The sequence below is a fragment of the Vicugna pacos genome, chromosome 3, assembly GCF_048564905.1.
Source record: "Vicugna pacos chromosome 3, VicPac4, whole genome shotgun sequence".
In the NCBI taxonomy this organism is placed as follows: Eukaryota; Metazoa; Chordata; class Mammalia; order Artiodactyla; family Camelidae; genus Vicugna; species Vicugna pacos.
The window spans coordinates 117387846-117415634 of NC_132989.1; the positions used below are offsets into that span (position 1 = coordinate 117387846).

General features: G+C 49.9%; 2 long non-coding RNA genes across 3 annotated transcripts; one reads left to right on the plus strand and one right to left on the minus strand.

The window, feature by feature from the left end:
- The first annotated feature begins 81 nt into the window (after positions 1–81).
- Positions 82–27770, plus strand: LOC140695726 (uncharacterized). 2 transcript variants are annotated; one of them, XR_012071572.1, is made up of 4 exons: positions 82–165; positions 3105–3257; positions 5111–5274; positions 27142–27770. It is a non-coding gene; the product is annotated as an uncharacterized lncRNA (long non-coding RNA). The 2 variants fall into 2 exon arrangements; XR_012071571.1 differs by lacking the exon at positions 5111–5274.
- LOC140690062 (uncharacterized) lies at positions 1254–1957 on the minus strand. Its single transcript, XR_012065254.1, has 2 exons — positions 1782–1957; positions 1254–1473 (listed from the first exon to the last, which is right to left on the minus strand). It is a non-coding gene; the product is annotated as an uncharacterized lncRNA (long non-coding RNA).
- Positions 27771–27789: the final 19 nt, after the last annotated feature.

Consider the following 27789-nt stretch of genomic DNA (forward strand, 5'->3'; position numbering starts at 1 on the left):
GCGCGAGGAAGGGGCACTGCGGGGCAGGACGGAAATCCGGCGAAGCTGACGGCCGCTCCCTTGCGCGTGATGAACCGCGCCGGGTCGCGGGAGCCCTCCGGCCTGCTTCTGGCTGGAGGACATGGCGCCGCCAGCCCTGCGTGCCCCGCCCGCTTCTCCTCCTCGGTTAGTAGCTCACGCTTCACATCCCTTACTGCTGCCGCCGGCGGCCCCCGAGCGTTCCAGTGGCCGCCCTCGTCACTGAGTGACTGCGGGTTAACGCGGAACACAGCACCGCAGCCCCTCGGCCGTAGGTCACGTTGGGAATTCAGCTTCCCTTCAACGGAAGATTAGTGTTTCATCCGCGTGGACTCCGTCCCGCCAGGGAGGGCGGCGGAGCTCCGGGGAGCGTGGGTCAGATGCTGGGACAAACTAGCTCATCCCGGCGCGGGGAGTGGCGGGGGCGCTGCCGCTCGGACGAGGGTGACCGTGCTCTGGTCTGGGGGGTGTGTGTGGGGGGCTCCCCGCGTGGACACGCAGGCGCACGCACCACGTGGTGAGAGAGACGCTCCCATCCCTGGGGGCACCGCAGCCTCTGGCTCAGGAAGACGTTTCCTGAGACACCGAACTGTTGCAAGGTGAGAATGCAAAAGCATCTTGTTCAAAGCCAGCACTTGAACACAAACGGAAACACACACCCATGACATGGCCCCGCGCTGCCCGGAGCAGCCCTGCTTGGCCCCGCCCCGCCCCGCCCCGCCCCGCCCCGCCCGCGCTGCCGCCTCTCTGCTCACCGGGTGCGGCAGAGATGCGCACGCGCAGTTCGGGGGTCCGGCCTCCCCCCCGGCACTGCTGAACCCCCGCCTTGCCCACGACCTCTCGAAGCCAGGAACCTCGAGGCTGTTGAACACCAGAGGCTTTCGTGTCTGAAATTTGACTTCAACCAGGCTTCCGGTTAAAGATGCACCAGATTCTCACCTTAGGCCGTTGCCTGTATTTGGGGAAATACGTCCATCGAATGGGGCGCTGTGGAGCACGGCCGGCTGTCTCCAGAGGGCTGAGCCGGAGTGCGCGTGGGGTGCAGAGTCAGCAGTTTCAAGTCCTCTCTGTCCTCGGAGGCCCTTCCACGAGTGGCTTGGGTGTTCTCTGCCCCCTTGCCGTGTGCCTGGGCAGGTGAGGAACAACCTGTGGACCAGAGAAGCTCACAGCCGGCCACGTGGCGGAAGACCGCCCCCCCGCCCCCCACATTTGATTATAAATGTCCAGGTGACAGCTCCGTTCATCAGCCTGTTTAATCGCAGTCAGCCTTTGCGGTAGATGAGGTGGGTGAGGATCCCCACTTCACAGCTGAGGACATTGGGAGTCGGAGGTGTGAGGGGACACTGCGGTTGTGACCTGGTCATCCCCGCTACAGCGTCTGTGCTGCTGGCACCAGCCTCTCCATGGGGATTCTGGGCAGCGCTGCCGTCGCGTTGACTGGGCTGCTGGGCCGGCCTGAATGAGGAAGAGGCTGCTGCTGCTGAGACCCCAGGCCCTGGGCGTCCAGAAAGAACCATCCTGACCAGAAGGATGTGGCCAGGGTTTATAACCCTGAGGTTTTCTTGGTGTTTATCCGCCACCCCCCCCCCCCCCCGTGCCTCTAGACTACCAGCTTTCTGAGAACAGTGTCCTAACCTCCCAAGAAAAGTGATCAGAGATGGCCCTTCTGATGTTAGGTGGGTCCTTAGTAATTAATCGTTCTGCTGGACCTGTGCCGTGGGCCCCTCCCTGCCCCGCCCGCACACTGAGAAATGAGGACGTACAGAGAATTCGCCATGTTTACAGTTTGACTTCCTTTCCATGTGGTGAGGATGCGACGTGGACTCCAGTCTGAACATCGACAGTCAACACCTGCTTGTTTCACGTCTGTGCACTTCCTTTGGGCACCACACCTGACTTAAGCTGTGCCGTTTCTGGCCAAGGCCCGCCCCGCCTCCAGATGACATGAAGACTGAGTCACCGTGCGTTGCCGTGGCAACCGCAGCGGCAGGGCTGCCTGATGTCAGTGCTGCTTTTGTCACTGGGCTGCCTTTGCACTTGACTTTCGAGCCTCCTCTGATCAAGCTTGGTCATGAGTCCTCTTTCCACTGTTTTATATACAGTGTAGGATTGTCTCAGATTAAAAAAAAACATGTCGGGGTTTTTAATCATCGTGACTGGCAGCCAAGTTTTGCTCCACACCAAAAAGTCTTCCAGGCCCCGACCTGCCAGTGTGTGTTGCTGGGCCTGCTCACAGATGTCTCTTGATGAAGGAATCTGTGACCAAGTCTGTCTGAGGAAAGCACGGTGGAAGGCAGCTATCAGTCCCTCTGTGGCAGAGTTGCCTCTTAACCTGCTAAGGGCACATGGATTGTGCGAATGATCAGGAGGGAGGGTGACCAGGTGGAGCACAGAGCAAGAGGAAAGGGCGGGGGAACTGAGGAGGGACACAGGGCTGGGGCCCAGGCAGCCCCTTTCAGTGTGGTGTCTTTCCTCAACTTTACCAGTAAAAAAGGCCAGCCAGGTGTGACATGGCCAGGCTCAGGCAGAATACTTAGCTACTCAGACTCGTCATCACTCTGTAGCAGAGAACAAAGCTGCCTCCATACTGCATCTGTTCCCTCCGCGCTAGCCCTGTGCTCTGTCGCCTGTGCTTAGTCATGCTGGCGCTGCACCTGCTGTAAAAGAATGTTGCCTGCAGCCTGAAATGTGCTGGAGAGCCCCTCCTCAAGGCTCTGACCTTTAAAGGTATTAACACTTTCCATTAAAAAGTTGCAGAACAGACAATAACAATTGTCCTGTTGGAGTTTTATAGGTACATTGTGACCAGACCTACCGGGGCAGCTGCAAGAACAAAGGATTCCAACACTAAGAAGTTTTTAACAACCAGCCACACCCTCTCCACTTTAATAATCAGAAGCCTGAATTCTAGCTTGGGGAAGATGGTTCTTTGGGACACTAGTCCACCATCTCATTGGTCTGCTGGCTTTCCGAATAAAGTTGCTATTCCTTGTCCCCAACGTCTCATCTCTCGATTTATTGGCCTGTCCTGTGGCCAGCAGGATGAGCTTTGGAAAAGGGTCTGAGGTGACGTATGATTCTTGCAGGTTGATGAGCTCCAGTGTGGAGAATTTGGCCTAGTTCTAAGGAGCAGAGGAAGAAAAACAATACGATCTTCCTGTGGTGGTGAAAGAGTAGTGTCATCAGTGTGGAGCAACGGGGGGACAGTGGAGAGAGAAAGTGGGACAACCAGGATTCAGGTAAGAGGACACACAGTCAGACAGGACTAAGATGCTGCTGCCACTCTGAGTTGAAAGCCCTCATCTTCTCAAGGCTGCCCCTTGAAGGACCAGGCACTAACATGCCCATGAGCATGACGGATGACGTTTAGATAAGACACTAAATATTCTCCATGGCTCGCCCAGCCTGCGAGAGCATCTGTGTGTGTGGAACCAGGCCTCTGGGTGTCTGACTTATCTCTGGCATCACCACTGGTTTTCCTGGGGTACTTGTTCTGAGGTTGGGGTTTATGGTTTTGTCCAATAGCAAGTCCTCAACAGAGCAGACACCAGGCAAGGAGGGCGCCCAGGCTGTACGCCGCCCATGATCTCACCCTTGTCACGCTCCTCCTAAATCCGCACTTAATGCTGGAAATAAAACGGCCATGTGGAAATCAGGCAGAGTGGCAAGCTAGAAGCACACTTACCACATCTCTGGAGAAGATAAAGAGGGAAATCAGAGGGGAATGTCCCTACTGTGTGACAAGGGCTGGAGAGGGGACAGCTCTGGGGAAACGGGGAAACTCTGCGCTGCACACACACACACACACACACACAGACATACACACACACACACACACACAGACATACACACACACACACACACACAGACACACACACAGGCACACACACACAGTCGGGCTTGCATGCTGGAAGGCCAGGCTGCTACAATGACAGACAGGCTGTTAAGTTCTGAGATGCTGGGAGACAAGCCTTCTAAGGAAAGGTAAGAGTGCCCTCTGGGTTTACGCAATCCCAGCCAGCAGAGCTGCCGCTTTCAGAAAGCCGCGTCTGGAAGCGGGTCCCGGCGCGGCCCATGCAGGTGCAGCCCCCGGCTGGCCTGGGGAGGACGCGGGGCGCTGGGCCCCGGGCTGCAGAGACAGCTGCGGTCTTGTCTCTGGCGGCTCCTTCCCCACACAAATGCCATCCTTCTAAGGACAGTTCTGTCTGGGGTCCAGTGGGAGGAAGCCTTTCCTGGGGGCGAGGGGTCCTGGCCACACCGGGCAGTGCGGGACGACAGTAACCAGACAGAAGTGACAGGCACATGTCCCCACTGGGAAGCCCGGATGCCTGTGGGACCGGCCGGGTGCCGAGGGCTCTCTCCCTCCATCCCGGGCCGGGCTCGCGGGCGTCCCCTGGCCTTGCGAGAACCTTCCCCGCTGCTCCTTGAGCAGCTGCGCGGCCTTTCCCACCTTCAGGTCCTCTTGGCCCGGCTCTGTGACTTTGCACAGCATCATCTCCATCCGGCACTTTCTCTTTCTTCTTCTATTATCTGGGCTTCTCGTGGTCCTTCCGGCTGGTCCCTGGATGTTCCTGTTTGGTACCCATGCTCCGGGCAGGCCACAGAACTGACTCTCTCAGGCCTCCTCTTCACGCCTTCTCTGCCACGGAGCAAGTGCTCTGATTTGATTTTGGCTCCCAGGTCTGAGTCCTGGGGGGCGGGGGTGCAGAGCTCCTCTGAGGGCTTGGTGTCCACGTGGACCCTCTGGGGGGACACTTCAGAGATGTCACCTTCTCCGTGTACCAATTACAAACACAAGGATGCTCTGAACAGAGAAATTCCATCCTGGATAAAAGATCAGGGTCACAGAGACTTTACAGTCCAGTGTGAGGTGTGGGGTTTTCTAGACATTTGCATTCAGTTCCCATTGTGTTGGGGATTTTTTAAAAGTACACATGCCAAGAGCCTTTTGAAATTCTTCCTCATGACCGCAGTAGACCGGGCTGAGAACACACTCAATTATATGCCATTCCACGTTCTAGGTTAGCTGTTGTGTTCGTTAAACTGTTACATATGCGGCTTCTAATATTATTTTTGATGTCCCATCTCCTAGAACTCCAGCTTGTGTCACATTTGAAGAGTGCAAGGGCTATACTGTACGAAGAAAGACCACAGGCCAGTGGAGGGTGAAACGGCTGGGTTTTCAGGGAGTGCAAAAAGAGCTCAGAATGAGGAAAAGGTTCTCAGGCAAGGTCGGCAGCTCGAAGACATAGGCAGGTGTGTAGATGCGTCTTATACAACATTCACTCAGAAGGGATGGTTTACTTCTTCTGTCCTTTTTTGTTTGTTTTTGGATAATAGACAATTTTTAGAGCATTTTGAGGTTTACAGAAAAATCACACAGAAGGAACAGAGATTTTCCATGTGCCCCCTTTCCTCCCACAACACTTTCCCTTTAATTTTTTTTAACAACATGCATTCGTATGGCCCATGTGTTGCAACTGATGAATCAATGTTGATGATTTAATTTTAATAAAGCCACCGGCACGCTAGTCTGTCCTGATCCCCAAAGAGTTCCCTGCAGAGCACGGAGTTAGGAACTACAGCCGGGTCACCTGCCTTCCCTGTGTCTGTGGAAACAGGGTGGTCTACCTCGTGTATGTGACTTCCCTTCAGTTAAATCCTTATTCCAGATCTAAACTCACTGGGCTTGCCTGCAGGTGTAAGGGCTAACCCCCCAAACTCAGCCCGCGTCAGAAGGTCCCGAGGTCCCTCCTGTTACAGGGACGACTGGGGAGGGACAGTGAGGGCTCCCTTTTTAAATTACTCCACTTCCCCAGCAAGGGATATATATATTTTTTGAAACCAGGAAACTTGTACTGTGGGGGCAGCAAAAAGTTAGTGGGAAAGAGTATAAATTATTTCATGAATGTATTTAGGGAATTTTTTTTCTTTTTACAAAAATGTGTAGCTTGAAATGTGGCCAACTTCAACGCAGCAGAATTGCTGACTGCTGAAAGTGCATGCCTCATACTCAGTCTATGGGCTCGGGTTGCTGAAAATACGTTTTTATTCATCTGAGCAACCCTGACTCAGAAATGGGAGTGGAGGGAGAAACGTCAAAACTGGGGACACTTGGCAGCTTTGCTGATCACTGATTGACTGCACTTGGGCTCAATTCAGCAGCATGTCTGTCAGTTAAAACATCCTCAGTCATCTCCGAGGATGGGAAAGAAAGAGTTCCCTTGCTGGGGTCAGAAATGAGATGAGTGAGACCTGGGGTCTGTGGGGGCAGGAGAGTGTCCAGGACTGGGTCTGTCTTCTCAGCTTGGGAACCTTGACAGGACTTGGAGCCTAGCTCTAAAAACAGCAGACCTACAGTGCAAGAGCCCTCAGTGTGCAGGAAACACAAGTAAGAAATACAGCTAAACTGAATTCAACTCCAGGTTAAATTTGCTCATCCGTTCAGAAAATCTTTGAGTTGCCCTTAACATCTAATCCACGGTGGGCACCACACCAGGAACCCGCACTGCACAGCTTCCACAGTGCTTGTGTGGGCGAAGGGGGGTTAAAGAGGGCTGGACATTGACGCTTCTGAAGCTTCATCCGTGCGCCATCTCTTAAAGATGTCACAAGAGCGAGCAATTTCTTATCTCAGTTGCCAGCATTTCAGTCGGACTGTCTATAAACTCATGGCTTTTCCCTGGTGTTTTCTTGAGTAAAGAAAGGAGAATTAGGTTGCGTCGGGAAACTTGGGGTCCTTATGTACCTCTTTAGAAAATAAATAGTTCTTTCTCTTCTTGTCTCCCTGATCAGCAGCCCTCAACCCTGGATGAATGTGGGAAGGACCCAGAGAGCTTTAAAAGTACCAGTGATACCATTTGGGAGCAGGCCGACTGGAGCAGGATCTTGGGAGGCGGGGAGGGCTGAACGCTCTTCTCTTGGGTAGGGTGGGGGCTGCGTCTGTTCTGGTCTGTGTAAGCCCCCCTGGGGGCTCTAACGGGTGCTTTGGCTCCACGCGGGATCACGCCTTCTCAGTCCTTTCTCGTTCTTTACCCACGGTCCCTCCCCTTGTGATGTACTCTCTAAGGCAGCGATTTTCAGAGGGCGGTGCTCTGGCCGGGGTGCCGGCTCCCGGGCCTCATCCCAGCTCTGCGGACTCGCCCTCCAGGCGACCAGCTGTGCCCTGAGGTCCGAAAACTGCCCTCCCGGGCATCCGCTCCCTCCTCTCCCGGCGCAACGTAAACGTCCGTCGTCAGCTTCGTTCTGCTGGTTTCCGGCGTCGGTCCATCTGGGTGTCCAGCAGCGCCCTGTCTTCATGTCCCAGGAAACCCCAGCCTCCTCTTCCGTCTGTTAGCCTTCCAAGCTCCTCGCCGTGAGTCTGGACACTCGGGCTCCGTACCTGGCAGGTTTCTTCAGTTTCACCTCGTTCCTTTTTCCAGCAACCACCGTGTCCCCAAGACTGAGAGCTTCTCCTCCACCGTTGCTGCTGGGCCCGGCTGTCCCTGGCCGTCCCTCGGGGGAAGCCCTCGGGGGGGGGGGAGCCAGGACTATTTCCCCCCTCTTCATCTTTGCTGCTCTTCTCTGAAAGAACTCCCAGCTCCCACCCCCCCCTCTGCCCTCACTGTAAGCCACAGACAAACAATCCATCAGTTCATCAAAATTAGCACAAGATGCAGCCCCTCCCCCCGTCTGCCTGGTGACACTGGTCCCCGTGAGGCCCCCTCCTGTGCGCCGCACCGCAGACCCCAGCGGGCTGGGGGCATGAGCAGCCCTGGCCTCCTGCCCCCATGTCCCCTGCCCCGGCCTGCGGCCCACTCCTCAGTCTGGCCACATCTGCCTCGCTGTCACCTGCCCTTCAAGAGTCAGCTGAACTGGAGCAAGTCCTTCCTCCTTTGCACATCCTCAGCAGTTACTTTGAGGCATTTATAACACTGGGCACATCGGTGTGAATCTCACTTGTACAACAACCAGCATAAACTCAGAAAAGCTCCCTCCCCCATCCCCCTCGTTTCACCAGAGCTGCACACATGGATTCAGTGCTGGGTTGCTTCTTCATTTCCTTGGATTCACTCTCATTTCCTTAGTCACCTGCTTGCTTTGTCTGCCTGGGCAGATGTCTTGCCAAGGTCTCTCCAAATGGAGTCCCTCTTCAGTGCTCTAATTTTCTCAATGGCATGACTACTCTCAGAGACCCAAACTGAATCCTTCAAGGTGCTTGACACCCCTCTCTTCAGCATCCGTCTCCATCATTTACTCAGACGTCCTGATTCTTCTTTCTAGTTCATTATGGTTTGGGTCTTCCTCTCGTCTTTGTGCCACCAGATGAGTGGGTTATTTGTCATTTCATGCCTGTTAAATGTGTAGCAAACACAGTTTGGAACAAGTCCTCAGGTGAGAGGTGTCCTTTTCCTGTGCCCCTCCACCCCGAACTCTGAGTGCTGAATTCTTAGCACTGTGGTCACATAAGTCGGAATGAGGGCCTCTAGCTCTACATGGAAGGGTCATTATTATGGACAACTTGACACAAGCCGAGCTACTTCTGGAAGGGTCTGCTCGGGCTTTAGGAAAGGTCAGCTTCACGCCTCCACACCCGCTCCAGCTCCTCTCTGCTCAGCTGGCCATGGGGCTGCTCCCACTCGCTTCTAACTTTACACCTGCCCAGGTGAGAGTGCAGACAGCACCCGGCAGGAGCTTCTGTAGCTGAGAAATCCCGGTGGAGGGAGGACGGGGGACAGACCGCATCTCCCCTCCAACAGGTGATCTTTGCTGTCTGACCATTTGTCTCCAAGACCCTTGCTTGTTTCAAGGCAGGAAGGAATGTGCAGCACTCTAATAGCTTGGCTCGGTACAGCCCCAGCCTGCCTTTCCTGTCAATCATTAACGTTCTTTTATGTCGCCTGAGGTGAGCGAGTTCAGAGTCGCACACTGGGCTGGCCACACATGTACGGCGCACACGGGTCAGCGTCTCTCTCCAGGATGCGGTGTAACTGAGACACCCTGGTCCCCTCCCCGCCCCCACGTCCGACGGCCTCAGTTGCTCTCCAGTCTCCCCTCTTCTGTTCAAGACTGCAGCGGCGGCTGGATTCCCGTGCGCAGCTGAGTGTGTGCACGCGTGCACGTGTACATAGAGCTGAGTGCCTATTTTCAGATTTGGCAAATTCACTTGATCAATATTAAAACTGAAAAGGTGAGTCCATCAGTTTTGTTTCCAGGGCAATTTTGCTTCCTCTGTCAACCTTTCAAAAGACTTATTATCAGGGAATGACTTCTCTACCAGGTTGTAGCTCCCTCGAGCTTCATTTTTTATTTATTTTAATGTTGACATCCCAGGGCACACTGTTCTCTGCATTTTCTGCCTGACCGGACTTCCAGAGCTTGGGAGAGCCCCAGGGGAGCCAGAGACAGAGCCTTCTTTTCCCAAAGCCGCATTTGTTGGCCTTTAGACATCAAGTCATTCCAGTCTCTCTTTAGAAATGATCTAGGCAGATTGCCAGCCGCCACGGATCTGCAGTCAGGCTTTTGTCAAACTCTAGGACGTCTCTTCAGCATCTCATACAATATTTTTGACTGGTATGTTTCCAGTTTAGTTTCTTTAAATGAGACCCAACATCACCAAGGTTGAGGGGGACAGAATTCTATATTAAGTTAAATTAAAATGAAATATTTCACTTTACTTACAATTAACAGCCATGGTTATTTATTAACTTCACTTTGCTTTAAATCACAGGATCAGACTTCCAAGTTTATCTCTGGAGGCTCATTTTCACCAGTGGTTAGAAATAGTTTGGGAGAGGACATACAAAACCCAACCATTTCACTGTCCACGAGGTGGAAATCATCTTTGTCGACAAAGAAACAAAACTCTTCTACTCTTGGCTACTCACTTGTTTAATACTAATAATTTAAGGAGAAACCCTTTAAATCCACATTAGTAAACATCTGGAAAAAATTCTGGAAGTGATCTTGTCTGTTTCTGTCCTCATCTTTCCAAATCTTGAAGGCGTCATTCAAAAGCTGAGCCACTCCCTGCAGGTGTAGGCACCTGAAATGCGGGGCGTCTTCATTCGATTGCAATACATGTTAATAGGAGCAGCGCCGAATATGAAGTCTCTGCTATGTCAATAGCCTGTCAGTGATTTGTTTGAACCATGTGAAATTACTATTTTTGTAAGTAAAAAAGCCGAATCTCAGCAGTTTCTTATGGTTCAACGTCACATCTACGTTGGTAAGACCTGTGTCCACACATATTTACAGGACAGTTTTGGGTGGTTTTCTGTGCCAAACTGGAGGATTTTTTCCCCATCCCTTTCCTTCACAGACGGTGTTTAAAATTTGGGGTACACATCCTGACTGCAGCTTATGAAAATGTGCGGTTGAAAATGCCCCACATAGAACACCTGCCTGACATTCCCCTAGAGATTCTGTAGAGACGGACTGAGTCCTTGGGTAAGATGCGCCTCTCAAGGCGTCCCCCCCAGCCCCCAGCGCCCACCGCCAGAGCCTTTTCTCCTTCTCTGCCTGGTCTCCACCCCCAGCGCCCTCACCCTGGGGTTCTCAGCTTCTTCTCCCCCCTGGGAGGAGCTGCAAAGTGAAGACTTCCATCTTCTTGGGACTCAGTCTGAGCCGCTGGCCCTCTAGTTTGCAGCTCCCCTTCTCCCCTTCAGTTCTCACCCAAGACACAGCTTGGCAGAGTGCTTTTTAATTTTTAGGTCCTTTTGGCTTCATCCCAGGAAACTACACGGCCTCTTTGCCACTGGCCCCATCGAAGGGTGGCCCTGCTCTTTTCCAGCCTTTCCGGCATCCTCAGCACGGGGCTGCGGCTGCCCAGGCTCCCTGAGGAGTCTGGGGGGCTCGCTTTTCTTTCCTTCACTGGGGTCACCATCCTTGTCCAGCCGCCTGCCCCAGATCCCTCATCGTTTTCTTTATTCCCAATAAAGCACCACTTTCAGCCTTCCTTGAAGTAATTTCTTCTATTCTGTAACTTGACACTCACCTGTTAGAAAGCACATAGCTGAGTCTCCATTTCTCAGCTAACGTCAAGAAAGAACACTACCCGTTAACTCACGCTCCTGATCCTGGTTAACTCGCTTTCCTGGTCCAGGACTCTTTACTCCGTCCACACTGACACCTCTGAGCTCGTGATGAAGTCACACAATATTTTTGATATGGATTTTAAACACACTATGAGAATAATCTCTTAGTATTTGCATTAAACTTAACAAATAAATAGAAAGCAATTGTTTCTACCTAAATAAGTGGCGAATGTCTCTTCCTCACCCAGTCTTTCTTCTGGACCATGTCTTCTCTCTTGATGTCTTCATTCTAGGTCAGTCTTAGAAGCTTGATTTGTATAAGAAGGCGTTAGATGCCATAATTTCTATGTTCTTTCTGTTTATTTAATTTTTTGTTTATTTATTTGGGCTGTTGCACACGTTTGTCAGTGGGTTGAATAGAGAACTCTAGACTCGCATAACTTTCCCATAGAATTACGTGCAGACGGCTCCACAGACACCTAAGTGGGCCTGACACTTGCTTCTTTGCAGGAAAACGGTCCAGTCCGAGAAGACGTGTGCTTTATCTTCCTTTATACTAATCAGATCCTTGATGACATTTTTAAATTGAAATTCAGAATTCACACCATAGAGGACAGCCCTGTGGGTCAGTACACCCTTTCTCAGAGGCAGACACTACAGCCAGCAATAACTGAGGCACAAAATGAAAGCTATTTACCATCCCTTCTCTACAGTCAAGATTCTTTTAAATTGATTTTCTAATTCACGACTTAGATTTTCTGTGGTAGCTTTCATATTAATTATTAACTTTCTCGATAACATTTAAAAATACGACAGTCACGCTATCTCCTGGAACGCTTTGCTTCCTCCGTATTGCTCCATGCTCGCGGCAGGCTTGACATGGAGGTTTTGATAGCTCACGTTTTTCTGTTTCCTGCCCAAGGTCACAACCTCTTTTAGGCCACGAGGACTTTTCTCAAGTTTGCTGACCTTATTAATGAAGTTACTGGCACCTGGCATCGCTGCTTTGACGGCGGAGTGTGTTGACCCCCCGCCCCCAACCTTGGGTGAACGTGGCCAAGCAGGACTGCTGCGCACTGGGCTCTGTTCTGGCCCGCAGACCCTCGGGGCCAAGGGCGGCTCCTGAGACAGGGAGATTTGGCCGGGGGCAGCGGGGGGCGGGGGGAGCTGCCCCTCTCTCTGCAGAAGGTATCTCTCCGCGCCCACTTTCCACCAGCCTGGTCTTCTGCCAGAGCTTTTCCGTATGTCAGGTTTGTGGCTAGGACTTCTTTATATTTTATAAGTTTCATAATATTTCCCTTGTTACATTAATTTTGGCATTTCAGCAACAAACTGGGAGAGGTAAAGATTCAAATCCATGGCCCTATGTGTCTTCCTGGGTATTTAAAAAATTACCCTTTACAGTTTTTCAAAGCCTACTGGTGCTTTAGAATTTCCATTTATATCATGATGATGAGGTGTAGTAAATTGACATATAGCTTCAGCTCCTTTTTCGTTCCATATCAGAGTAACATGGAACATGCCGTGTGCGGGAATTTGCTCTCGAGTTCTTAAAACTCGGAGTAATCTATGATTAATTTATATCTAAGACTCTCAAATAAATAGAAGGTGTGCGTCTCTTATGGGATTACTCTTTATCAAGCCAGCAGGAGATAAACGTGGAGCAGTTAGTGTTCATTCTCCCTTAAAATGTGGGGTCTGTGTCGGGGTGACGCTGGCGGCTTTGCTGTGGCCACGAGCTGGTGGATCTGAGCCTCCAGTTGAGCTCCTGTGCTGACCTCAATGTCTCCACTGCACCTCCCCTCCCCTGGTCCAGCTGCAGCCTGATGGGCTGTGTAGACGGATGCCTCCTCCACAGGGTCATTAAGTGGCAGAACCCCCTTGTATTTCACTCCACGTGGAGACCAGGGTGATTTCAGATCCCTGGAGAGTAGAAGCCTGGCATTCTCTGAAAGAGCAGTCCTAAAAATTCAACTGTCACTTTAGAAGAGGGAGAAGTTCTCCAGATACAACAAACTGGGCAACAATTGCTGACACTTCTGGAAGAGAATCCTCTGTGGGGTTCAGGAATTTGGCCCCCACTTTAAGGACTGACTTTTCCACTAACAGCTTAGGCGAAGCTCTGTCTTATTGGAGCCTCACGAGTGTGATGTGCACCGGAAGTGAGGGAGGGGTGGGAACAGCACGAGAGCGCCGGAAAATCCAGTTGGCAGATCCCGCTCACGGAGTCCACACTCACCCAGGGCAGCTTCTGGCCGTAGGACCAGTCAAAATGAGAAATTAGAAGGAAAATGAATCTGAACTTTGGACCAGGAAACAAGTATGCCTTCGAATCATAACAAAAGAATTTGGTAAGGTCTGCCTCGGTCTAAGTCCTATATAAATTATCACAGATACTAAAATTTGGGGATTTCACTTCATTTCAATCATGTATGGGGAAAACGTGAAACACGTCTTTGAATATCTTATTAGTAAGGCAGATATCAGTACCATACAGATTTCTTTAAAATGAAATAAGCCTTTTTCTGGGCTGCCTGGAGAATCATTTCAAAACTAACAATATTCTAGGAAAAAACATCTCAGCTTATTCTGAGCAACAGACATAAATGAGTTACTAATGTCAGCCGCTGGGGATGGCCGAGGTGTGACTAGCTGTGATCGCAATGGGCTCCTACGGGCAGGTCTTGAGCAAAAACTCTTGTTGGTTCAAAGCATGTCCTCTGGGCCACCCAGCCAAGCTCAGCCATCCTGTCTAGAAAGGCCTCTGGAAGGACACCGTTCATGACTGTTTCAAGACTCTCCCCCAGTGAGAATGAAACTAAGAGGCTCATTGGCAAACCTAGTTCAAACAATTATAGGAACTTAAATCACTTGGTCCATTAAGAATGTATTGTCCTTCCCCCTACCCCCATCCCTAGCAATCTACAAGGTTAAAAGTGGGGGATACTGTGGTCATTTGTCCATAAATGTTGACATTTATTTCACATTATAAGGTGAAATTTGAATGAACTCCTGTTTCTCCCAAATCCAATCAAGTTTACCTTGACTCTCCATTGCTCACAGCTCACACACACACACACACACAGGTTTTTTGTTTTTTTTTTTAACCAGAGATAAGCTGACACCAAACACTGTCATGACAAAAGCAACAGTGGCTACGGTTACCAGAAACGGAGCACACGCGCACTATTCTCATAAAACCGACTGACCTTCAGTCCAGCAATCCTCCACTGCAACAGCTCCTTCATTTTGCAGTGAAAATTGATTTATGTTTTTTGACCCTGAGCCCTTGTGGGATTCCAAATTCCCTTTTTGGTTCTTCCCCTCCCTTCCCCTCACTCTGTTCCATCAGTTTCTTCTCTGCACCATCACTTACTGGCCGTCCAGGCGGAGGTGGGGGCCCTGCTGAGCACTGGCTGCAGTAGGAGTCACACTGTGCACTCACGGGAGCACAGGAGGGGACAAGTGACTCCGAGTAAAACCACGGAGGGTGCGGAGCAGACAGAGTCCCTTCTGCCTCAGTGTTGATTCAGGGTCGATCTTTCCCCGCTTAGCACTTAGAAATGGCTGTTCTAGTGCTTTCCTCATTGGTTTCACCAATGAGAAGTCTGAGATTACTCTCACGAATATTTATTTTTATTAAAAAATTTTCTGAAAACTTTTACTTTTTTTCCCCTTTGCTTTGCTGTTGTAAATTTCCCTTCCTTATGATCCTATGTGGATCTTTTTTTTTTTTAAATCAGATCGAGTTTCTTATAGAAGATGCAGGGCTTTTATTAAATTGGAAAATGTCTCCGTCATCAACTTTTAGACTATTGTTGCTATTGAGCGTTTATGGAGTCTCGCAATGTGTCTTCTCAAGTGTCTCTTAGTTTTCCTTGACTTTTCTATTAATCCCCTCTTAATGAATTCCTCTGTGCTGTCTTACTATTCAACTGTCCTCTGGGGAGCTCAGCTTTGTCTTGTTTCTCACTCCTATTTTCAGTTTTACTGTCTTCACTTTTGTTGTTTTATCTGTGCTGATGGCCGAGAAAGCTCTGTTTACTCACTGATTCGGACATTCGTGCGTTTATGCGTGCTTCCAGCGTGAGCTCATTGAGTATCTGCTGGCATTGTGCTCTGTACTGGGGAGATTATTCCTGTTTTTATTAGGTCAGAAAATGGATCAATTTTTCTTTACTCAAATATTTTTATTATCTTAGTTCAAGGTAAGAAAAACATGGTCAGTTAATAATGTGAGTCTCAGGCTATCACTGTCAAAAAATGTTTAATTAAAATTTCAGAAATTGGCTCCTAATAGGAAACAAAATCTTTCTCTCTGATTCTTACTCTGTTTGTGAGCACAGAATGCTTTCCTCCTGTGTGTCACGTGGTCAAACCTGTCCCACTCATTATCCCACAATGGAAAAATTCAGGCCACATTTAAGGGTTCTCCTAGTTTTCAATTCGTATGCTAGGAATGATAAATATATATTTTTGATAGACGGCTGTGTTTAAGTCATACAAAAGGTCTACTTTTCTCTTTCCCCTCATCCTTCCTTCCTTCTTTCTTTCATTCTTTGTTCTTCCCTTTTGTCTTTTTTTCCTTCTTTTGACAAATGGATGCTGTCTGTCCTGGGCTGGATGCAGGCAATCCCCACAGCAAAGTACCTAGTCTCTGTCTTCCACATCTTCAGATTCTCTGGAGTAGATTTACAGACAGATTCTACCCACAGCAGAGTTCCATCCTGGCAGGTGTGATCCCGGAGGAGATAAGCTATAAGACCTCTTGGTCAATCAAATAGACTCTGCAGAGGAGCTGAAGTTTGACCTGAAGCTGTAAGACAGGCCAACGCAGGCACAGAATGGAAAGTGCAGGGCTGGCTCCTAGCATTAGCAGCTGACAGAGAGGAGAAACTTGGGTTCAAACCCTGTTCTTCTGTTGACTGGCAGACGTTTGTGTCACTTACTCATTGGAAGCTTCAGTTTCCTTACTTGTAATGTGGGTGGATGACAGCTGCCCCAGCAGCTTCTGTGCGGCGTAAACCAGCTGATGCATCCAGAGGCCCTGGCGCAGCGCCGGCCGGGGGAGCCCTCTGTGGGCTGGGCGGCTGGGCGGCTGGGTGTCCTTGGGGGATGGCTGGGCGCCTGTGCGCTTTTCTTTCACCATCAAACCACTAACACACGACTGGCTGTGTCAGCCTCGCTGAGATCGTGGAGTTCACTGGAATAATGGCCGGCCCCCACTGCCAAGCATTAAGCGCCTTCTCTGAGAAGCTGTAGACGTGCCTGCCAGCAGCCATCGTCAGCTTCTGGAAACCAGGTGCTTCTGCTCAGCTCCCCACTGGGACCAATGAAGCATTGGACCGAGGGTGCAGGCATCATGAGTCAGATGCCACCGACCGGGGCCGGGGGAGGAATGCACACCCTGGGGGCCTGGCCACGAGGTGTCCTTGTGGGGAGGGAGGGCAGAGAGCCTGAGCCCAGCATCCTTGGGGCAGCGCAGCTCCGCCTCGTCAAGGGTACTGAACAGACCCGGTCAGAGCAAACCTGCTGAGGGCTTACGGGGGCTTTGAGACATCCCGATGACTCCCCCGCCTGCCACAGGTCACCTGATGGGAGGAAATGACTTTCACATCACTATGGTCAATGATCAATCAATCAAATGAACTTATTTCCAAAACTGAAACTGACTCACAGACGCAGAAAACAAGCTTGTGGGTTACCAGAAGGGCAAAGGTGGGGAAGGATAAATTAGGAGTTTGGGATTATCAGATACACATCACTATATATAAAACAGATAAACAACAAGAATCTACTGTGTAGCCCAGGGAACTACATTCAATATCTTGTAACAACCAATCATGGAAAAGATTATGAAAAAGAAAATGTGTGTGTATAACTGAATCCCTATGCTGCACACTGGAAACTACACAGCACTGTAAATCAACCATCCTTCAATGAAAACAAAAGTCATCAATCAATGAAATAGAACTTGGCTTTGGCACTGCATTCCAAAGGGAAAAAGTGGGGGATTTTGCGGAATGACTTAGAACAAACATGACACAAGTACTTTGATACAGTCTGAACCCACTTTATTACAGTTCCCCTGCGAGCCTGGAGAAAGCTGCCACTACTGGGCTTCTGACGTAGTGTGCCGTCCCAGATGGCAGTCCCCGTACGGGATTCCTTGACTCCTCATTCCGAGGGTAGATCAGGATTCAGGAGAAGTTTGATCCAGATAGAAAATTCCTTGGAGTGAGAGAGGGTGACATAAATTACATTAAATCCTGTGGAAACTGTGCCTTTTGGCACAGATGCTACCCTCAGGATTCTCCTTCCCTGAAGCCCCAGCCACACCCCACGCCACTGGCCCCAGGTGGAAGCTGGAGTTTCAGGGTGGCTCTGCTGGGCATTCCCTTTCCTCTAGGAAGCATCAGTCTGGGGGTTGGGGGATGGATTTCTTAGAAGGCAGGTACTCACTGCACCTTCTGCTTAGTAACTGCTAGTGAGTACTGAGAACTTGCCTGTTGGGCCACCTTGGAGCCAAGTGGTGGTGGGACCAGAGCCCACCCTCTATTCTGCAGGTTTTGTTTCAAAGGATGATTGTGAATGCGTGGACTTGAAAAGGGGCTGGTCATTAATTTTGGGGTGAGAAAGAAACAAAATTTAATAGTAAAAATAAATTTCTAGCTCAGAATTCCTCTCCATCCTTATGCTGTATGAGGTTAAAAATTTACATATGGTAGAAACATCTTTCATGGTTAAAAAGCAAAAAACAAAACAAAACAAAACAAAAAAAACCCAGGCATCTGCACAGAGTAGAGCCCTTTATCTGTTTACGGTGAAGTTAACAAAGGATTGGCAAGGGAAAAAAAAAGATCCATTTCTCAGTGACCGCCCGTGATTGTGTCATAAGGGAGAGGAAAGGTGCGTGTCCATGCTGAGTTACCCGGCCAGGGCCACCTCGTAGTCTGGCCGGAGTTACCGTGGAAATTTCTGCTTAAGCATCCAAACACAGGACAGGGCGGCTGGGGAGAACGGACTGGCAAGGACAGCGCCTGCAGCTGGAAGGCTGCAGGTGGCCAAAGGCAGGCAATGGACCGCAGACGCTTCACCTCCCAAGAGGCCCTCGAAGTGAGACATTCAACAGGTCGACGCGAAGGAGGCGCCGGGCACTTTCAGATGTGTCTTGCCCATCGGATGCGTCTGGGCCACGTGCTTGCTCAGCCCCTTCTCATCTGGGCTTCATCGGTAAAGAAGAGTGATATGTTTATTCTGCCCCACAAACAAACAAAAATCGTTCGGGTCACTAAAACTGGCAGGTGACTTCAGAACAAAGATTGAGGCGTGGCAGTGATTCACTGGGAGGCAGTTTCGTTGCCTGGGCAACCAGAGGCACGGAGGAGACGTGGCGAAGCTGCGGTCCCCTGGCTGCGGCTGGAGAAGCCCGAGGTCTCTGCTGAGACAGCCCCTGCGTCCGGGGGCTGGGCCAGCACAGCTGTGGGCAGTGTGTAGACCAGGGTCTCATATGTGTCCACTGTGAGGGTTTGGGTTGCATGCGGGCTCTGTGGCAACCTCGGCAGGCTCGAACACTAGAACACTGCGTGTTCCGTGGTCTTCCTGTCTGCCCCGGTCCAGTTCGCCGAGTTCTCATTAGGCGGTTGTCTGACACAAGCCGAGGGATGAGGAGGCATCCGGTGTGGCACACAAAGGGAAGAGGGGAGACGTTTTAATTTTCTGTCCACTTTGGCTCGATCCCTGGGTGAGGCATCCTATCCCAGGCTCACACAGCGCACCCTGTAACCATGCCGTTCTGTTCCAGGTACATAACTAACTCAAGACAATGCTTAGCCTATGCCAGCCTTATGGTTTGGCTGAAGAGTGAACGACTTTTAATGAATGGTGAGGAGTGGCCCAATCTGGGAGGGATCTTGGGAGAGAATCTGAAGGGTCCTGGCAGGCAGGGGGTCAGTGCACACAGCTTCCTGGGGAACTAACAGAAGGAGTGGAGGTGGACAGACAGTGGGTTGATCTAAGGAGAGTCAGGGGTAACACTGGCTACAGGTTAGGAAACAAAAGAGGAGGAAATGAGAAATATGCCTGCTGATATGATTGAGGGCCCTCCACCATGGTCTAGAGTTATGAGCTGAATTGTGCCCCCTAAAATTCATGCTGAACTCCTAACCCCACATACATCAGCATGTGACTCTCTCTGAAGACAGGATCTTCAAAGAAATGATTAAGGTGAAAAATGAAGCCATAGGGGTGGGCTCTCACCAGTATGACTGGTGTCCTTATAAGAAGAGGAGATTAGGACACAGACACACACAGATGGGAGGGGGGCCACCGTGTGAGGACACAGAAGGCGGCCGTCTGCAAGCCAAGGAGAGAGGCCTCAGAGGAAACCAGCCCTGCCGACCCCTAGACCTTGCTTTCAGCCTCCAAACCGTGAGCAAGTAAACTTCCATTGTCTAAAACGCCCGGCCTGCGGGAGCTCTTCATGGCAGCTCCAGCAGACTGATGCGTCTAGGGGACATTTGTTTTATTAGATCGGCAGTGGGTGGAGGGAACTGCAAGATATTAGATGTCACTGTGGAACCCTAGGATCTGAACACAATGTGGATAGGACAGTGGAGTGGAGGTGCCCACAGGCAGAGACAGGCACCGTTGTGATTCTCTAGGCCGGTGCGTTACAACATGCCCAACACTGGCTGTGTGGACCTACTGAGCACTTGTACTTGGGCTGGTCTGAATTGAGATGTGCTGTCAGTGAAAAATACACAGTGGATTTCAGAGATGTGGTTCAAATAGAGGACACTAAATATCTCACTTCACTCGATGCTGAACAGTGTTGTTTTAGGCAACAGGAGATCCTGGAGAACGTGGGTGGTGGGCACAAGATGTACAGTGGGAGAGGGTGAGCACTTGCCTGGATGGAGCTTCCAGGTGAGGTGGCCGGACACTTACCTGGAATGGGAGCTGTGGTGTTGGAGGGACATCCATTTCAGGCTGGGAAGGATGACTGACGTGTGCCACACAGGTTGTTTGGATGTACTGAAGAGTTTAAGTACCGATGTGGGACAGTGGTGTGACCTACAGATCAGCTCTGATAGTGGTCATTCCCCAGGGGACACTCATCTAGCAAGGATTGGGGGCATGAAGTTTGCTCTATTTGGGAAGACAAGAGGAATAAGATGGACAGACTCGGAATAATTTACACCATAACGATGTGAATGTTGGCTATAACGTTAAATACGTAAGTTCAGAATGAGCAGCGCTGACTATGAGTGTTACCCACATTTGAGCTAATGGGCGAGGGGGGCTGATGGGCTTAGAAGAGCTGATAGAAGGACCTTTACAGACGAATGGCTGTGCTTGGGAACCAATTAGCTGATCAGTGGCGGAAATGATCACAATATGGCTTAGCACTTGCAGCGGTTTGAGGACAATGGTGATGATTGTGACATACAAGGAAGTTGGAAAAGGCAGCTAATAGAATGGCTTCTGTGTTTTTCAGCAGGGCCAAACTTGACATTTTTGGTGGGACAATGCTTTGTGGGATTGTAACTGACAGGACCCTGTGGGGTCTCCCCAGGACAGAAACCCCCCACTTCCATTTCCTCTGTCTGCCTCTTGTCTGCAGAAAAACTTTAGCTTCCTAGACCTTCCCCAAGTTCCAAAGAATAAGTTCAATCAGGGGAGTGAGAAAATGCAGAACGAAAAGAAAACAGTCAAGCAAGACAAAATAATAATAGTTTAGCCATTAAACAAAGTCAAAGAGCTCTAGCTCCTCCTCAGGGGCTGTGGATAATATTCTGAGCCATGTCTTTGAGCTGTTCTGCAGACACTGAAATCCCCACCAGGTGGACGAATTTAACTGTGTGCTACCCCCAGCACAGAGACCCCAGATGGCTGGATCCAGAAGGTTGATGATGTTGACTTCCGATGACCTCACCACCGACCAGTCAGAAGAATGTCCACGAGCTGATCACACATCCACAACCTCCTCCCTCACCCTGTCTTTAAAACCTTTCCCTGAAAGCCTTTGGGGTCTCGAGTATCTTAAGCACAAGCTCCTTGTCTGGCCCTGCAGTAAACGCCGCACTTTCCGTCACCAGAACGCGTGTCAGTAGGCTGGCTTTACTGCGTGTGGGTGCGCGGACCTGAGTTTGGTTTAGCAACGGGACTGTGTAGGGCGTGCTATGTTTGTATGGTCAGGCTTCTCGAGGATGCTTGTGTAAAGCCAAGACAGCCTCTGTTTGGGGCAACTCGGCTGAGTACCAAGTAAACCCTCACCTACATCATACAGCATAGAATCTATTTCTTCCCACTCTCTGACCACGTGCCTCCTCAAAGCCACTTTGAATACCTGTCATGCCCTGCAGGCATCTGTGATTCCCTGTAAGTGACTGCATTCCACTCGGATAGGCACTGGCATCCGAAAGAGCGCCGTAGGTACTCGGCTGACCCGTCTCTTGGTGGGAAACAGACATGTGGGCTGCTGCCCCCGCGGGGACCGGAGGGCGTGCGCCCCCGGAGGTGTGGCGCGCTCGGCTCTGCTCTTCTCGAAGCCTTCACCATCCTTCCAGCTCCTATATGAAACAGTCCCTTGTTTTGGGCACGTATACGGCCAGGCGGCCCCCACAGCCTGACTTTTCCTACCAGCAGTAATGAAGAGGGAATCTTATGGCCCCCTGTTAAGGGTTGTATGTTACCAACACTATTTCCTAAACCTACAGTACAGCTTTTGCATACTTGTTACATTTAAAGTACGTTTAAGTACTGGAACGTATTAACCTGATTTAATAATATCGTCGGCGACCAGGCGTGTACAGATTGCGTGTTTAGGGTTAGAAGGAGGAGTACGAATGTTTCCCAACATTTTGAAATTGAAAGAGTTTCCTTTCAACTTGATGAACATAAAACTATCCAAGATTCTAGATCCACAGCAGTAAAGCTAGAAAACATTCCTGTAATGAATTCAATACAACGACATTGTTCTGCTGAAACTGGATGAAGATTTAATGGTCTTTGGGGAAATCATTTAACCTCGTGGAAAGTGGACAGTTCCTTGGCTAGCAAGGGAACTTGACCTGCAAAGAACGTATGAGAAACTTTAGGAAAAAATACTCTGCAAAACAATTAGGGATTTGAGTGTGGCAGGGATGGTTCTTTCAATAAGCACCCCCGGGGGTGCTGGAAAGCCCTAGGTCAGAGTCTCCTTCACACGCCTTTCAGGGAGCGCGATCAGATTCAGGCGCCCGACAAAGGAACCAGCCAGCCGATAGCCTCTTTGCAAAGTTCTCCGAAACCTTTGAATCAGCCCCCTTTGTGTGCTCAGGTCATTGAGATTTGCAGACACAAACAAAAAGGGATTGAAAGGTAGCTTTTCAGGAAAAAAGAAAAAAGAGGGAATTTCAAAGAAATTGAGCAAAACACAATTATACCAAGAATATAACCCAGGTTAGTGGTCCTCTTGGCTTTTCTCCACGTCTGAAGCTCAAACAAGGTGCCTCCCATCGCTTGAGTTCTCACGCAAAGAGAAAAAAAAAAACCCAGAAAAATTACCTACTTATGACTTAGTCGGGACTGAGAAAACCGTATTAAATTTGGGCTAGTTTTTTTTTTTAATTCATGGTATTTTTTTTTTTTTAACTACAAGGGGGCTTAGGAGCTGACAGTGATTGCAGTTAACTGAGTGTGTGGGGATTCTGAGCTCATGGCCCAAACTCAGTTGTCCCGGGAAGTTGAATTCAGTCTGCAGCACGCCCTCCAGAGCTCACCTGAAGGCTGCTTCTGAGGGTGCTGCTGCTGCCATCAGCACGAGAGGCGGGCGTCCCGCTGAGACTTCATTTTGGCCAAAGCCCTTGGAGAGACTGTCAGAGGTGTCAAGGTCCCACCTGTCCTGACTCACCATCCACAGCCACACATCTGACGGAGAAGCACCTGTGGGAGCCGGTCCTCCCCGGGACGCTCCTGACTGGGACACGCAGCTGCCGGTAGACAGAGAAGATAAAGCCGAGAGCAAGTGGTTCTAACTGAGGCTCGCAGCAGCCCAAGAGTCAAACCCTGGGCAAGATCTGGTTGTTGAGTAAACTGAATATTCTGCAGAACTGGACCAAACCCCCTGTGCCTGTCAACAGGTGGCCTCCAGCTTCAAGAAGCCCATCTCTTCGTGTCGGGGACAAGGAGAGAGTCGAGAAGCACAGCAGGTGCCGGGTCCAGGGCCGGTGGCACCCCAGATGTGTGACAGGTCGCCCCTCAGACATCACATCCGTCGTCTCTCGCATTGAAGCCTTCTGAGGCTCAATTTCAAAGATTTGAAATATTTCTGAGTGTGAACGCAGGTGTAGAGAGGGGAGCAGGAAGTGAGGACGGTAATGTCAGTAACAGTGACTCGCTCAGAGACTCGGCTCCTTACCACGAAAAAGGCAAGAAGCCGTTGGTGTAAATCCAGGTGAAGGGAAGAGACACGTGTAAGCGCGTTGCCAGGCACTTCTGAGAAAAGCTGTGTTTTAAACGCACTCTGTCACCACAGCCGGCGAAGGACGGACTGAGAGGCAGTGCGACATGGCTCCAGGCCCCTGGAAGACAGGAGAACAAGGGGAAGTTCAGTTTTTCAGACAGGGCATGCGACCTGCAGAGCAGGATGGGGGTCCTCTGGCGAAAAGCAGAACTGTCCCCTTCAGGCCAGTTCGAAGCTGAACTCCTGTGCCCTTGACTGGAATCCTTACCCTGTCCTGGCTGCATGAGAACTGATGGCGGCAGGGAAGATCGAGCCCAAACGTGAGGACCAAGGTCATTAATTGTTGGGAGAAAACCTGCGCTGACTTGATTTCTCTGAGTCGGTCTGATGCACCCAAAGGGGAAGACGGGCACCAGCCTCATCCTCGGTGACCACTCGGCCCTCCGTGTGCTTCCAAGCCCGCTGGGTCCAAACAGGCTCTGCTTAGCTCCCAAGACTCGGTTCTGTCCCCTGATGGCTGTCACTCTTTGCCCGTGTGTGGTGCTCAGCTCACCCCAGTTCAAACCCCGGGGGACTGGGTTCCTGCCCGCTCCTGCCCAGGGGTGTGCACCGCTGCAGACGGGGCAGAGCTGCCACTGCTGCGCCACGCAGGCGTCACTAGGCCCTTACGGCCCCGAGAACAGCCCCTGCACCGCCGCCTCGTCCGCGTCCTCCCCCGTGTCTGGGCGGGATGCCGACTGCGACTCCTGGTTCCTGGACGGGGAGGCCCAGGTCAGGGTCCTGGAGCTCGGCCGCAAACCCGAGGTCCCGGATGCGGGTTTTGTGAGGATTGGACAAGAAGACCTGAGGGTGACAGCCCTGCCACGCTCTCGCGACACAGCAAGGCTGCCCCGAGGGCCTCCGCACGGAGGGGCTCCTGGCCCCCGGCTCAGAGTCCTGGGGTTTAAGGACTGCGCTTGCTGTGTGCTGACCCAAGCTACTGGAGCCGAGTTTTGGCACTTTTATCACAAGATTCTTAAGCAAAAGAAGTGGGCCGATAGGAAGAGAGAGAGAAAAAGAAGAATGCCTATCCGCTAGTACACACGCGCACACGGATGTGTGTGTGGAGATATATACGTAAACGTCATGTATGTAAGTGTGTGCATCCACCACACACACACACACACTCATCCTTCAGCCTTGATCCTTGGCTTGGCCTCCTTAGGTGGGTGGATGAAGGACTGACTGATGGATGAGTCTTTGTATCATCTGTTCCTAACCATGACTGCACCAGGACAGTTTGAGTTCATTTACATTTTGGCAATACCATTGCTGTTTATATTAAATTGAAGTCTAGTTGACTTGCAACGTTGTGTTAGTTTCTGGTGTGCACCATAGTGATTCCGTTATGTATATATTCTTTTTCGTATTCTTTTTCATTATAAGTTATTACAAGCTACTGGATATGGCTCCCTGTGTTAAACAATAGGGACTTGTTTATCTATTCTGTGTATACTAGTTTGTATCTGTTAATTCTGTTAATCTCAAACTCTCAATTTATCCCCACCCCTTCCCACCCATAAATATGTTTTTTATGTCTGTGAGTATCTTTCTGTTTTGTAAATTAGCTCACTTGTGCCACTTATTAAGATTCCACATATAGGTGATAGTATATGATATTTGTCTTTCTCTGTCTGACTTACTTCGCTTAGTATGATCATCTCTGGGTCGATTCATGTTGCTGCAGATGGCATTATTTCATTCTTTTTTATGACTAATATTCCATTGTGTGTGCATATATATATACACACACAGACACACACCAATATATGTATATATGTATATATACCCCACCTCTTCTTTATCCAGTCATCTGTCCATGGACATTCTGGTTGCTTCTGTGTCTTGGCTGTTGTAAATAGTGCTGCTATGAACATTGGGGTGCATTCATCTTCTGGAGTTAGAGTTTCCAACAGATATATGCCCAGGAGTGGGATTGCTGGATCATACGGTAAGTCTACTTTTAGTTTTTTAAGGAACCTCCATACTGTTCTCCATAATGGCCGCACCAGACTACATTCCCACCAGCAGTGTAGGAGGGCTCCCTTTTCCCCACACTGTCTCCCGCATTTATTATTTGCACACTTTTGATGATGGCCGTTCTGACTGGTGTGAGGTGATACCTCAGTGTGGGTTTGATTTGGGAGCTCTGCTCTTCTCACAGTCTCTTGGAGACGTAGAACTCTGTAATAATTACAGTGCATCTATTTTGCTGATTCTGAATTCAGTGATAGGATGAAAGCCTGAACACAGTACGTTCAGGAAATGGGTTACATTCAGGAAAGGACAAGTCACCAGGCACAGATGAACCGCAGAGGATGAGCTGACATAGCGAAGTGAAATGTGGTCATCTGAACACAGACGTATTTTTAGCAGGCTCTAAAATAGATACCAACCATGTTTCAGATTCCTGGTGAATCTTCATCAACTATTTGAACTATGTACAATTTAAAATGTTTTCGTAAAAATTTCAGAACACACTGACACATGGCCATTCATAGTTACATCTCTACCTAGCAGACGTCTGTGGGCGAGCGTGTATATAAGGTTGTGGTCACTCTGACTGTATAGAAGCCACGCAGACCCAGGGGGCTGACAGACTCAGAGCCACTTCCCTTAGCACAAGTGCCGCTTCGGGAACCCTGCTTGGCAGGGGCCCAAGTCAGGGTGAAGGGACCGTGGTTGTCTCAGAAGCAGAATGCATCCTGCTGTTTCGCTGTCTTGGATTACACGAATCCCTGGGTGACGGACAAATTTAGAATGCATTTGTAACTCGAGTTCATTGTAAGATACAAATTGGTCACTGAACTTTCCCAGTGGGCATAATTCCACTGAAGTATGGGAATTTACAATTACAATCTTTTATAGACTGATCGCTTTTCTCAAGAGTATTTGAAGTTCAAGCTCAGAACCTTGGATTATCCAGTTTTCCATCCACAGAGTGGAATTCTATAATAACCCCTTAGACGTCCATTTCCCAGGCTTCTGTGTCTGCCCAGCCGAGGTCTGAGTGAGAGTCCCGTGCAGACACTTCAGAGATCAGCCCCTCACAGCGTTTCAAGTTCCCAGAGGTTGTAAGTGAGGCGAGAAAATTAATTTCTCATTTTTTCATATTTTTTCACACTTCTATTGAAAATTTTCATATTTTTATTGAAAAATCAATCCCATCACATATTTATTATCCATAAGAAGTAAGCCCTTTCTCCCCAACCTCACACACGGGTAGGTTTTAGCTGTGCTAATTCTGTTTTCCAGGGGCAGCCCCTCCAACCATGAGAAGAGGGCGGTGGCGCTTCGCGAGCACCTGGGCCCAGGAGCCCTCCATTCTGGGCCAAGAGGCACGGTCCCAGATGCTCTCGGGAAGGGCTCACTGATCTGATCTGACATTGACATTTATGGTTCATGAATGAACCGTAAAATATTCTTCATTATCTCAGCCAAACCATGTTGGCTCTTTGGCCTTCTTACTGGTGTAAAATCTTGGGGTTGTGAGCTGCCTGATTCTGTGAGGCAATGTTTCCTTTTTATTGTAAACTTGTCTAATCAAGTTGAAAGTTGCTTCTGCATACAATTGTTATGATTTCTCCATTTCTAGCTTCTCATTTTTCTTTCTTTTTACAGCTCACCTATTCGGAAAAGTAATTTGAGGTGACGAGCGCCTGGTTTTCAGCACAGACACCGACTCTCTCCCTCTTTGGTCACTGGAGCGAGCTTCCCATCCCCCATTGTCATGGTAAACAATTCAGAGAAAGGCCATTAGCATAGTTACTAGCTAGACTTTTCTGTTAAAATAGGTACCATTGTGTGAGTTACTTTAATTCATTACAAGGTACCTTGGAATGAAAAGCTAAACCAAGTTTTGTAAGTGGAATTTAGCGGAAAATTGGTCTGAAGTTCACAGAACTATTAAAAAAGAAGAATTTGTTTCCTCACCGAAGCAAAGTTCAGATATGTATTCTTTCAACGACTCAGCAGATAGCTTTGACCACCTGCTAGGACCCCCTCGCCGGACTGGGAGAAGCATCTCAGGCCCCTGCTGAGGGCCAGCCCCTGTTCTCCAGAGCCCCTGCCCACCGTTGCCCTTGCTTTTCTATCAGTCATTTACTACGGTTATTGGTTGTTTCCCTTGCTGGGCCATAAACTCCCGGAGGCTTCTCTCCTCTCTTCACTGATGTTTCCTGGGTGCCTGGCAAGTTCCTGGCACACATTAGACACAGGCTGGTTGAAGAAATGATCATTATGCTAACTTATTTAATCTTTCCAACATCC